Source organism: Crotalus tigris, unplaced genomic scaffold, assembly GCF_016545835.1.
Source record: "Crotalus tigris isolate CLP2741 ecotype Arizona unplaced genomic scaffold, ASM1654583v1 scf7180000017668.6805642782:7212621, whole genome shotgun sequence".
NCBI lineage: Eukaryota > Metazoa > Chordata > Lepidosauria > Squamata > Viperidae > Crotalus > Crotalus tigris.
This window is the reverse complement of record NW_024096554.1, coordinates 1946998-1960380: the sequence shown is the minus strand read 5'-3', so window position 1 is coordinate 1960380 and position 13383 is coordinate 1946998. Positions and strand designations below refer to the sequence as shown.

The 13383-nt window shown below is 37.0% G+C and overlaps 1 protein-coding gene and 1 non-coding gene across 6 annotated transcripts in view; both read right to left on the bottom strand.

The window, feature by feature from the left end:
• LRFN2 (leucine rich repeat and fibronectin type III domain containing 2) overlaps positions 1 to 9722 on the bottom strand; it is a 322235-nt gene extending 312513 nt beyond the window's left edge. For all 5 annotated transcript variants that reach the window (XM_039337076.1, XM_039337075.1, XM_039337080.1 and 2 more), the window contains exon 1: positions 9079 to 9722. The gene's annotated coding sequence lies outside the window, so the exon portion shown is untranslated. The remainder of the gene's footprint in view (positions 1 to 9078) is intronic.
• On the bottom strand, positions 4835 to 4941 carry LOC120305414. Its single transcript, XR_005556036.1, has one exon. It is a non-coding gene; the product is annotated as a U6 spliceosomal RNA (small nuclear RNA).
• Positions 9723 to 13383: the final 3661 nt, after the last annotated feature.

The following is a 13383-nucleotide window of genomic DNA, read 5'->3' as shown; positions in this document are numbered from 1 at the left end:
GACCTTGGAGATCTAATCTAGTCCAACTCCCTGCTTAGGCAGGAAACCCAATACCATTGCAAACAAATGGTTGTCCAATCTCTTCTTAAAAACTTCCATTGTTGGAGCATTCACAACTGAAACATTAATAGTCAGGTAGTATGTAGCATATGATCTATTACAAATAGCAAATAATTGTCAAAATAAGAGAAAATGGATAAGTAATGGAATGTGCATCTGCTTTATTTGGTGTATGGAACTAAAAACTGGGAATATTATGAGAAATAGTGAAGTAAGCTGAATGTAGTCAGAATGGGTTACTTAAAAAGTAACTGTGATAAATCAAGGTATAAGGTCTATGAATAAATAAGTATTGAAAAAAATATGAAAACAGAACTGGGTCAAGGGGAAGAGTAAGAAAGTTTGGACTGAACTCCTGAGAAAGAGATGAGAGGCATAAAGAACAAAATAAGAAATATAAGCGTTGAAGCATGCATGTGAGGAAAGCAAGAATAATTTGTAAGGACAGAAATGTATTATATGAAGGATTACTGTGAATGTGTTAACATAATACATATTTAGTCTTTGCTATATTTCCTTTAGTTTATTTTTGTTTCTTGTCTTTAATTCCTTGGTTTATTATTTCTTACTTTTTAAAAAAAATCACATTTGAAAAATAGTGAATGTAATACATGCATGTAACACATCTATATACATTTATGAGCTAAATATAATTGTTGCATTTCCAGCTTGAAATTACTGCAGTTAAGGAAATCACAAAAAGAAGGGCAAGCTGGCTGCTAGTAGAACAGCAAAATTATTATTAAAACACCTCCTTCTCCTTTTCTCTCAGAAATAATGCTAGTTAGAGAGAAGGGAATAGAACAGAAAAATAAATCTGTTCAATTTAATAGCATAATTTCTAAATAGCATAATTTCAGTTTCCCATGCAGCATCTTTGGAGGCTGTTTAACAACATGTTTATATCTGCTTGTATCATGCAGGCCATTGGCAATCTTCTAAGATGAAGGTAATTCAAGTTATTACAATGAGCAAAAAACAATGACAACTCTCTTATTCCAATCTGGAGTTAGGGAAGGATAGGAAGTGACAGCTGGGGCTAGGTTAAAAGCTTTACAGTATTATAGTCAATAGTATTTGTCTATTTTTTTCCTTTAATTCTTTTTATACTAGTAAAATGTTGCTACACACAGCTCAAAATCATTGTAATAAAATATTTCGGCTGAAAATCGTAACAGGTGCATACAAACTATGTCATAGTGCATAGTAAAGCTTTTGTTCCAAAAATGCATCGTGCAGGCTTTATATTTGAAAAGCTCATGTTTGGCATAAAGATAGAGCATTCAAGGTAGGGCTGGCACCTTCACATCTGTTTTCATTTCTACTTCTCTTGTTCATGCCTTCCATTCTTTTTGTTTTTATTTTACTTCTTGTTTCATATATCTAAACATTTCTGGACCATTTTCCATTCTTCTTCATTCTATCCATACTTCCATGCTCCCCTCCTCTATCTGACTTACTGCTTTTTAGAAGCTCACCTAAAGTTAGGCAAAGAACCTTGCAGTTCACTCATCTACTCCAAGGACAATCATACAATAGTTTTATTGTGGTGGTGGTGGTGGTGGTGCCTCATATGACATGAGAATAATGTCTACAAGAGCCACCAACTTTTATCAGTGGAGTTACAATATAAATATTGCAACATTCCCAAATATGGCATTTCCTGGATAGGTTTGGCTAAAGTTTACTTTACTTCTCAGCCAGCATAAGTCTAGCAGCATCTGGACAGCACTGAGTTGGAGAAGACTGCAACATAAATAATGAACTGATTTAATCAGTACAAAGACTTCCCCCAATCTATGTAACTTGTAGCAGTCTGGTACTCCTTTGCTAATGCCCAACATTTAAATATCACTGATTTTGCTGCCACAAATGAATTTGCTGTTACTATATCTATTTGTTAAACCTTTCTATTTTTTATTTTTAAACCTTAACTCGTATAGGTTCATGCTACTTTAATAACAATTGTTTCCTATATCAGCCTACCATTTTTCCTCTTCAGCAGAAACCCAACTGAAAAGGATGAAAGAAAAGATTTCTTGATTATTTAAACTGAAATGCCTTGATTTGTGATCCTGTGTTGGCACTCTATTCAACTGCCAATATTTGGGTAGCCTCTGATGATCTCAGAAGCTAAGTAGAATCAACCTTGGATATTACTTAACTAAGAGACAATCTTGGAATTGTTGATTAAATTGGAAAATAAAAAACAAACCAGAAGTTGGGAGTGATAACGCATCCTCATAATATTGTCAAAATAAATCCTTGTCATCATCACAAGCTCAGCTCAAGGCAGTCTTTACATCTGAACAATCTTCTTGTTTAGATAGGTACTTATACTATTCAGAATTTCAATTTTATCTGATGCTCCATTTTTGCAACAATATCTGTCTTTATTATGTAATCCTTCTTCAAATTGTAGTTATTACTGTATGCCTTATATTAGCTTCAATTGTATCATACGTTGTGTGTAAATCCTTGAAGGATGGAATATACTTTTTTATCTGAAGAAGTAAATACTCCAAAACAAAGAATAAAATGAATAAAATAGCTCACAGTTGAGATTATCCTTAAAAACTCTTTTTTATATCAGCAATTAATTTTTTTAAAAAAATTACTGATATGATATAATCAAACTCATAATAATTAGCTTTCTTTTATGCTGGCCTTATAAGAAAGGGCTGGAATTTCATACCACAATACATCTTCCTCAATCTGATGTTTTCTTAATTTGTCAGACTTCGAATCTTTCTCACCTAATTTCATGAGAATAATAGGAATTAAAGCTCTCTGTCAACAGGAGAGCATCGTGTTGGGGAAAGCTGCCTTAGATGCTCTCAAATAACAATTACATTTATGAATATTTAGTATGCCCCATTATTACCACTAGAGACATTAGAAAATTGACATACTTTTTAATAAGCCACTAGAGTTTGATAATATAAACAAGCTTTCATAATCTAAGTTCCCAGAAGTCTTTCATACATGGGAGCATTTGGATCTCATTTATTAATATTAGAAAAAAGTTTTGTCTAATACCATTTTTGCTTTACAGTCCCATTCACTTATCTGGCTACCTATCTCATAAAACGGATCTCTGAATGACTCTCAGAAATAATAAAATCAAACACAAGAAAATTAACAAAGCCAGGCTCCTAACACACAATCTCCAAACCATCAATCCTTACAATCCTTAGGCTCCAATTCCTTCTATCCCAGAGTTTGGGGGAAATATTTTCTGGAAGATTTTTCAAAAAGCTAAAAAAGTTTGAATTTAGCAGATGCCCCAAAGGCCAAGTATGAAGTAACATACAGATATAGTGGGAGTAAAACCAGTTTGTAAGGAGAGTAAGTTATGAAGACATATAATGGATAGTATTGGTAGAGCAAGTTTGAACTATGTTCCTTTAATTTTGTTTTTGCTCTATGTCACGGCATTATTGTCTTATTATTTCTTACTAATTTACACATTGAGGGGTTGCCACAAAGAAGAGGGGGTCAGATTATTCTCCAAAGCATCAGAGAGCAGGACAAGAAACAATGGTTGGAAACTAATCAAAGAGAGAAGCAACCTGGAATTAAGGAGAAACTTCCTAAGAGTGAGGACAATTAACCAGTGGAACAGCTTGCCTTCAGAAATCATGGGTGCTCCATCACTGCCTCCAGAAGTTGTGAATGCTCCAACACTGGAAGTTTTAAGAAGAGACTAGACAACCACTAATCTGAAATGGTATAGGTTCTCCTGCTTGGGCAGGAGGCTGGACTAGAAGATCTCCAAGATCTCCTTCTAGCTTCTATTCTATTCTATTCTATTCTATTCTATTCTATTCTATTCTATTCTATTCTATTCTATTCTATTTATCAAATTTATATGTCCGCACCTCTAATAGTATAATGGTTTTATATATATATATATATATATATATATATATATATATATATATATATATAGGCAATTTGGAAATAGATCTCCATTTGGTTATCAATGACAGCACCCACAGATACAGAACTTTTATTATACACATTAGAAAACTACAACATTACATTACTTTTCAACATAATCACCATTCAGATTGAGGCACTTTTCATAATGTCTTACAAGATTTGAAATTCCTTAGTAGTAGTCACTTGGCACCAATTCTGGGCTATGGGGGGGGGCGATGAGCAAAAATATCCCAACGGAACTGCTTCAAAAGTTTTTGGGTGTGTCTAACAGTGTGCGGGTGAGCATTAGCGTGAACACCATACCAGAAGTGGTGCCATAGAAAATCCCACCAAATGTGAAGATGCCAAAGGAGTACTGCTAGTGAAGTTCATGGAGCGTGGTTCGACCATCAATTCAGAAGTCTACTGTGAAACGTTATGAAAACTCAGATGAGCCATCCATAACAAGCGTTGGGGCATGCTGACTTCCGGTATGGTGTTGGTTCACACTGCTAGACACACCCAAGAACTTTTGAAGCAGTTCCATTGGGTTGTTTTTAATCACCACCCCATAACCCAGATTTGGCCTTGAGCGACTACTAATAAGTAATTTCAAACCTTGTAAGATGTTATGACAAGTGCCTCAGTTTGAATGGCGATTATGTCAAAAAGTAATGTAATGTTGTAGTTTTCTAATGTGCATAATAAAAGTTCTGTATCTGTCATTGATAACCAAGTGGAGGTTTATTTCCAAATCGCCCTCATATCATGGCAGATTATGTAAAATCAGGCATTTCTTCAGGTCTCCCAATAACAATAAAGTAAAAAATAAAACATTAATGACATTCTAATACACCATTTTGGCTTCACGAATTTGCGTGTCATCCTTGTGCAGGGGCCATGCTAATCTTCTCTGTATCGTTCCAATTTTAGTATATGTGCTGCTGAAGCGAGCACTAATACACCATTTTCTACATTTTATCAGCTCCAAAGAATAGGAATTATACCAACAGTCCATTGGACAAACTGAAATTAGCTGATTGCAATATATCCATTCATTGTTTGTCAACTCATTTTCAGTACATTCCTGCTCTCTAGTAATTTTTAAAACCTTAAAGTATTTTTAATCTTAAGTATTTAAAGCAACTCATTCAATGAATATAAACATTTAGATATCATGGATTTATGCTGCAAACCTGATATTATGTTGTGAAAACTGTAATTCAAAACATTTTCTGCCTCACTTCAAGTCATCATGAAGCAGAGATGGAGGGCATCTCATAATAGCATGCTGAAAATGACATTATCATTCATCCCAGGATATTGATAGTGTGCCAGGGAACATTCTGTATGTCTGGGCCCCCACAACACCCAATACTGGTACTAATAGTTTCTTCTCCTAATTGTGTATTCTGTTTTGTTTTCTCTCTTCCCAAACGTGCCAGTACTTCTCCCATATTATTTGTTTGTTTGTTTGTTTGAATTTATTGGTCACCTAACTCTAGTAGACTGATATGGACTTTTATGGAATCTTCTGAAATCAAACATGTCTGCAGGATGAATAACAAAATCACTTAAGAATATGAAGGATTTACTGTATTTAATTGTAAGATTTGTATGGCCACCCATCTAAAAACAACAACAATAAAATCTCAAATAATAAACACCATAAAACATAATAAACAACATAACATCATAAAACCAATACAAAACCTGAGACATCAGTCACTCCTTGGAATGCCCCACAACCAATTCCAGATATCCTCACTCTATCCCAGTACTTTGGTTAAAAGCCAGATCTTGATAGCCTTGTGAAAGGCTGAAAGGGTGGGGGTCTGTTGAATCATTGAGTAGAAGAAGGTTCATAAGGTTGGGGAAGTCATGGAAAAGAAACTGTTCAGGGGTCCCACTAGATTGCAAGACTTCGGGAAAGGGGCCTGAAATGTGCTACCCTGTACGATCTGCTAGGATGGGTAGATACTCTCAGAGAGAGCCAGTCCCATAAGTATTTATGTAGTTTATTTCATATCTAACCATCTGTCCACAGAAAGATTCCCAGTGACTTTGCCAAAATATTTTAGGGCAACTTTTATAGTTGTGTATTGGATTTGGACCTCAAAGTTCTGTCCTCTTTTAAATTATGTTCTGTAACCATAAATCTATTTACAAGCCACTGATGACAAAAGAATGTTTGGAAACTCCTTGTTCAGTGTTAATTAGTTGAAGATGCCACATTTGGCATCTTCATGGTAATTAAAGTTGTACATTACAACTTTTCAAATTCAGTATTTCCCAGATCAGCTCTGAATATCTCAAAGCATGAGGACTATCACAATATACCTGGACCTAATTTGTTTACCCAGAAGCCTCTTGTTCATGACATCACATTATAATTACTATGAATTCCTTTCCATTCTTTGAGATAAAGTTGAGTGTTATAGGTATAGAAAAAGGAGCATAGAAACAGTTGGTTCCTCTCGCACCCTTTTTTTTAAAAAAATCCCTCATTCTATCCTCCCCGGTGGGAAAAATGGTGTTGAAGACTATCTGTCCACTGTTTTTCACTCCAATCTATTGTATAGAAGTAAAGAGAGAGAGAAATACAACCTGTACCATCATGACTGAAATATGATTGTCTGAATGTAATTTCCAGCCTCCAACAAGTGGCATTTCAGCAAAATTCCACCCTGTTCAAAATGAGGCATAAGCACCTCAGTTCAAAAATCAGTGGCTGGATCGATGGCCTAGCCCTCAGTAAGAAGGCAGCGGAGGTGTCAGCTCAAGTGATACAGAAAGAGAGACAGAAACTTCTGGAAAAATCCTAAACGGACTCCTCTTATTTTCCCAAGAGAGATATCAGCAATTATATTAAACATTCAAATTCAATTGAGCATTAATAAATCGTAGCAACAAAGGTGATGGATCAGGCAAGGTTGAGGGGAGGAACCGGAAACAAGTGGAGATTTCTCTCTATAGTGTGGATGGGATCTCCATATACATTGCAATATTAATCTGCCTAAAACTACAGCTGGAGTCAACATTACATTCTTTGTCACAGCCCTGAAAAGGTAACATCAGAATTAAGTTAGCAATATGGAAGATGCCAGCTCAGACAGCAACAAATGCATGCACAGTGGAAGTGTGTGTTTGTGTATGTGTGCACATGCATGCAATTTATTACTTTTTTAAACCACAATGACCTTTCTTTTACTATAGTATTAATTTTCAGGAGGCCAGCCTCTGTCTTTGCTTTGCTCTCTGTTTTGACAAGACAGTTCAAACAGCATAAAGAGTGATGGACCCCATACACAAATAATCATGACTTGTTATAAATTCCATAGTAAGACAATAAGATCATTAGGCCAACTCAAAAATTGATAAAATATTAAGCATGTTTTTCAGTTTTCCAGGGCATTTCATCATCAAGAAAACAAAAAGCAAAAAAAGGGAGGGGGGAACAAGTGACTGATGTTCAAAATTACATTTATCCACTGCCTCAAGATAAAAAAGAGTGTTGTGCTGCAGATATTTGTGTTAAGTTCTAACAAGTGCTCTGGATCTTCGAATGGATACCTAGGATGTATGGGTTAAAAACAGCTCTCTTCATCATTACACAAAATGTACAGGGAATAAGAAAAGTAAGGGAAAATGCAAAAGAAAACAATAAAAGCTATATCCCACTTTCTGGCATTTTATTACTTCCTCAGACCATCTTTACAACAAGGATTCATACAAACGTTACCATTTCCATGGCTGAATCAATGGTGTCCAATGAAATCAGAGGTACCAGAGATATTCCATAGTATTATTGAGGTGGGAACAAATGGCATGTAGGGCCATCTGTTGGATTTTTGTATGGCACTGTATGTAGCATAGCTCTTATTGGACATACAGTGCATTTCAACAAAGCTATTCCTGCTGTAATCTTCTGGCTTGCTTTCTGACTATGAGAGTAGAAAAAAGTTGCTCGTAAACACCCAGTCCTATTCCTGGATATGAAATTACAATTTTTTAGCATTTCCAGAAACTGAAAATTATCTCATAGGTCTGATTGATGCAAAATTGATTTGTCTGATCAAAAAACCACGACATTTTCATTTTGTATTGGTTTAGGAATACAGACAGAAAAGTAGCTGCACAGTTTCTCACGTTCAAAGGCTTTGCAGAAGTCATAAATGCATATCCATCCCAAGAGAGCCGACCATTATATCATACCTTTATTTTGATTCTATAACACCAGTTTCTTTTATTTACACTGAGTGAATGGGGGGGAGCAGAGATAGGGAAGGCCTGCACTGCCAAGAAACTATTTCAATTTCTATTCTTTCTATTTCAATTTGTCATATTATCTCTGATCTCCACTGCCTTAGCTATCCATTTCTTTTGGGGAACTGTAAATATCAGATGATGCTGGAGTCTCATGATATCATGATATGTTCCTGTGAGGTTCTTCATCTCCTTTGGCAATTCTAGCTGCCTAATTCCATAGGGAGTGCCTCATTTTATAGGACCTTAAGGTCCTGCCAATCCAGGAGGACAAAAAGGGAACCCACTCACCTAACCTGTGTTGTTCCCTTTTTGCCTCTCATTGTCAGCTATCATGTAGCTTCAACTTCCATTCATCTCTATGACATTTCCCAAGATCCTCCGTCCTTGAAGTGTACGTTTCCATACACAGTGGAGTTTATCTGCATAGCAAAGTTCTTAGCTTTGCAGGATTTTCCTTCTCTGCCAGATCCATCCCTTCGTGGCTTTCTCCTCCTTTCCTTTCTCAACCATTCTCCTTTTAACAGTTCCCTCTTCCCAATTCTTATTCATTTCTAATTCACTCCAATAACGTTTGTCATTTCGATCATAAGCTTGACAAGCAAAGCATGATGTGTCCCAGCCCCTTTTTCACCCAAAAAGGGAACTAAAAACAATTTTTTTCTCTCACCATAATGTCTATTATCAAGGTTTTGAATACCAAAGAAATAAAGTTACATTCTCTCCCCCCTCAGTACTTTTCCAACCCATCTCAAAAGCTGTCTCTGGTATTAGAAAAACAATTTACATTTTATAAATACTTATAGCTTCATAACAAACTCCACTTACCTTTGAGGAATCACATTTATCCTTGGTTCAGTAAGTCAATTTCTGGAAGAAATTTAGTTGTTCTTGCTATGCCATTCATCCTTTCCCTCCTCCTTCAGGCAAAGATATAAAAATAATCTTTTAAAAATCCTTAGTCAGTCTAGTGATGCAAAAATGAAGAAACCTCGGCAGATGGGATTTGATTCAGTGTAGTCCAAACAACAGAATCCTTGAGACTCCTTACTCAAAAATATCCACAGCACAGAAAAAGGAGGATAAAAAAAGGGAGAATAGAGGACCAGTGTCTGTGTGTGAGCGTGTAAAAAAGAAAGTGAATAAACTTGTTTTCTGTTGTTTCCAAAACACTTATTTTGAATGACTGACCGCAGCAGCCTGAAGGCTTTTCAAGCAGATGGATCCCATGACATCCCGGGGTATCACAAGCGTGCGGGTAGAGCAAGTCTTCAAGTTCATGTTAGCAGGAATCTTGCTTTGGTGTAGATGTACGTATGTATGTAAGAAGAAAAGGGGGAAGGATTACTCACCCACACATGCACACATGCACACATACACGCATGCACAAAGAGAAGTATGGGGGAGAAAAAGCAGAAGGCGGGGAGGGAAAAAACGCGGCAGATTGGAATGATCTCATAAAGTGCTCTAGATGGCAGAGCCTACCCGGCTTGTAAAACAAGCTATGTGGAAGTGGGAGGGGGAACGGAGAGAGCGATGGGGTGGGAGGAGAATCCACCCTCGCAGGCAGCTCGAGCTGTTCTGCTCTCACTTCTCCTGATGCTGTGGCACAGAAAGAGATTTGTGCAGCAAAAACACATCCATGTAGAGAAGGAAGGAAGGAAGGAAGGGAGGGAGGGAGCAAGGGAGGGAGGGAGGGAGGGAGGGAGGAAGGAAGGAAGGAAGGAAGGAAGGAAGGAAGGAGGGAAGGGAGGAGGGAAGGGAGGAGGGAAGGGAGGAAGGAAGGAAGGAAGGAAGGAAGGAAGGAAGGAAGGAAGGAAGGAAGGAAGGGAGGGAGGAGGGAGGAAAAGACAGAGAGGGGAGGGAGAGAGAGGAGGGAGGGAGGGAGGGAAAGAAAGAAAGAAAAAGAAAGAAAGAAAGAAAGAGAAAGAAAGAAAGAAAGAAAGAAAGAAAGAAAGAAAGAAAGAAAGAAAGAAAGAAAGAAAGAAAGAAAGAAAGAAAGAAAGAAAGAAAGAAAGAAATGCCAAGGGAGGGAGTGGAGAAGTCAGGGGACAAGGGAAGGGAATGGTACAGCTGATCCACATCTCCCAAACTCTGTGACTCCAAAGGCAGCAGCCTGCCAGCTTTCTCTCAGCCTCAGTGTTCAGAAGAAGAGAAGACTCTCTGCTGTAAAGAGAGGCTGCCAGGCAGACTAGCAGACTCCAGATGGAGTAGGGAGAAGCATCAGCAGGAAGCTTGTCTCTTTTTTGTAGGGGGAAAAGAGGAAGAGAGAGAGGGAGAAAGGGAGAAGCCTATGTAGACACTAAAGAGCAGCATTCTTTTCATGCACATTTTTAATATTTAAAATTATTGTTATTATTATTATCATCATCATCATCATCATCAATGAATGTTTTTTCAAGAAAAATAAAGAAGAGCTCTTGGATTATTTTAATAACTTCACTGGATATTTTAATAACTTCACTAGGAGCAGTCAGAGGAGATCTTAGATTCTTTTGATAATGAAGGGCTTAGGGAAGGTTGATATTAAAGGAATTAAAGGAATAAAGGACATTAAAGGAATAAAAATCAGGACTATTCTGTGGCGGGGATGGGAACTAATGATGACTGCAAAGTGCTCGATATGGGACTGCCCTTGAAAAACATCTGGAAGTTGCAGCTGGCCCAGAGGCATGGACAGAAATGGACGTACCTTGGTTCAACCTTGTACACCTCTGCTCCATGAGCTGCACTGTATCTCAGTAGGCTACTAAGTGAAGTTCAAGGTGCTGATATTCACCTATATAGCCTTTCATGGGATGAGGTTGTGTTATTTGTGGGACCACCTTTCTGCAAATGTTTTTACCCATATTTTCAGATCTGTCAGGAAAAGCATGCTGGGGTTCAGTAAAGAGTACCATTTTGCGAGTCCCAGAAAGGGAATCTTTTTTTTTTATCATAGCAACTGCCCTTTGGAACATTATAACCTCTGAAGTTATATTCTGACTGACCCTATCAGCCTTTCAAAAAGTCTTAAAAGATCTGGATGTGTTCCCAGGCATAAGTGCCAGGAGATTATCTGTGAGGCATTCTGAGTTTATTAGATTTGTTTTTACCTCAGTGGTTATTATAGATGTTAATGTTTTGGTTGTTTTCTGTTCTTATTTGTATGATATTTTTTATCTATTGTTAGCTGTGGCAAGACAGGCATCTATATAAAATAAATTAAATAAATAAATATAGACAAAAACCAGGATTTATGTGATGAAGACAGAATCCTGGCAACTCATAGGTGTTTGTGCAATGGACCTATTTAAAAAATAGTCAAAACATTCATGAGCCCATGAGGTACAGCCATCATAATGTTAGATTTCCTAAAGCCTGAATATCAGAGATGGAAACATTAATGTTTCTGAGCTACAATTCCTAGAAGAACTATGCAGCATGGCCAGGAATGAGTGGTGCTACTAACCATTCAGCAAATAGAATTAGCCTTTTTTTATGAAAGTACAATATAGTAGGACATCATAGTGCAAATATTTTCTCCCCTCTTGCTGGATTTGGAAAGTGAAAAGAACCAGCTTTGGGGAGAGAATCAGCAGTCTGTAAAAATAGGTCCTTGATAGGAAGGACAATGTGAATGGCTTCAGAAAAGCATTTTATTGATTAAAAGAAACATTTACTTTTTTAAAATATTTGATCCTGCCTGTCAATATAAATTCTTCAAGCATAATTTATGGATCTTAAAACAAAGTAACATTTCATAGGGCAGATAGACATTGAGGTTGCAATTCTGCATTTACATGGCCTGGAAGAAATCTTATTCAGAATAGAACATAGAATAATAGAATTGGAAGGGACTTTGGAGGTCTTTTAGTTCAACTCCCTGTTCAAGAAGAAGACCCTCTACCATTTCAGAAAATAGTTGTCTGGTCTCTTTTTGAAAGCCCCCAATGATGGAGCACCCACAATTTCTGAAGGCAAGCTATATTAGAAATTATTAGAAATTTTCTCCCTAGTTCCAGGTTGCTTCTCTCCTTAGTTAGCTTCCATCCATTGTTCCCTTTCTTGCCTTTTGGTGCTTTGGAAAATAGTTTGATCACCTCATCTTTGCAAGAGCCCCTCAAATATTGGAACACTGTTATTATGTCTCCCCTAGTCCTTCTTTTCATTAGACTAGACATACCGAATTCCTATAACCATTCTGCATATGTTTTAGCCTCCAACCTCCTAATCATTCTTATTGCTCTTCTCTGCACTCTTTCCAGAGTCTCAACATATATTTTATATTTTGGTGACCAGAACTGGATGCAGTGTTCCAAGTGTGATCTTATTGAGGCTTGTTAAACTAGAACTTCATGTGATCTTGATTCTACCCCTCTATTAATGCAGCCTAGGACTGCATTCATTTTTGTGGCTGTTGACACACACTTTTGGCTCATATTTAAGTGATTGTCATTTTAAGCAGGCATATATAGAGTTGCATGGTAAAACGGAAGAACAATTTAAAAATATTTTTAAAGTTAGCTAAATATTTCAAAAAGCAATGAAATCAGAAGCTAGTTTGATGAAATGTAAAAGTCAACATTAGCAAGTAATCTGTGGAGAAACAGAATCTGCTTTCTAGCAGCTGTCCCCCTCAATTCAAAGATGGAAGTGTCCTTAGCCAGTTATTCTCCATAAGAGTCATTTAAACTCCCTGCTTTAATTCAAGTTATAATTCACTGCCCTTATCAGTTTTAACTGATAATCTCTACCTTATAAGAGAACATCCCATGCAGAAGCCTAAACCCTTCAGAATAGAATATATATTACTATCAACACCCAAAATCAGATTGAACAAGGACCTTCAGGACAAGTGAAGAAACTGAGATGCCTCAAGAGCAAATTGGACAAGAGCATGTGCAGAAGGGTTAGCCATTGCATTGTATGTTGACAGAGCAATTTGCCATTGATATCTGGAGATGCAACAATTTACCTCTTCAGTTCTGCTTTTCTAACATGTTCAAAATATAGGGCCAAGTTAATCTGTATGCACTTGAAGTTGCTCAGTCGATGGCTGGCAATCAATTTCATTTATTGAAAAACTGCTCAAAACAACTGATCAGTGATAGTGTTATGAAAAGAACAATTGGGACTGCAGTAAAATGACCT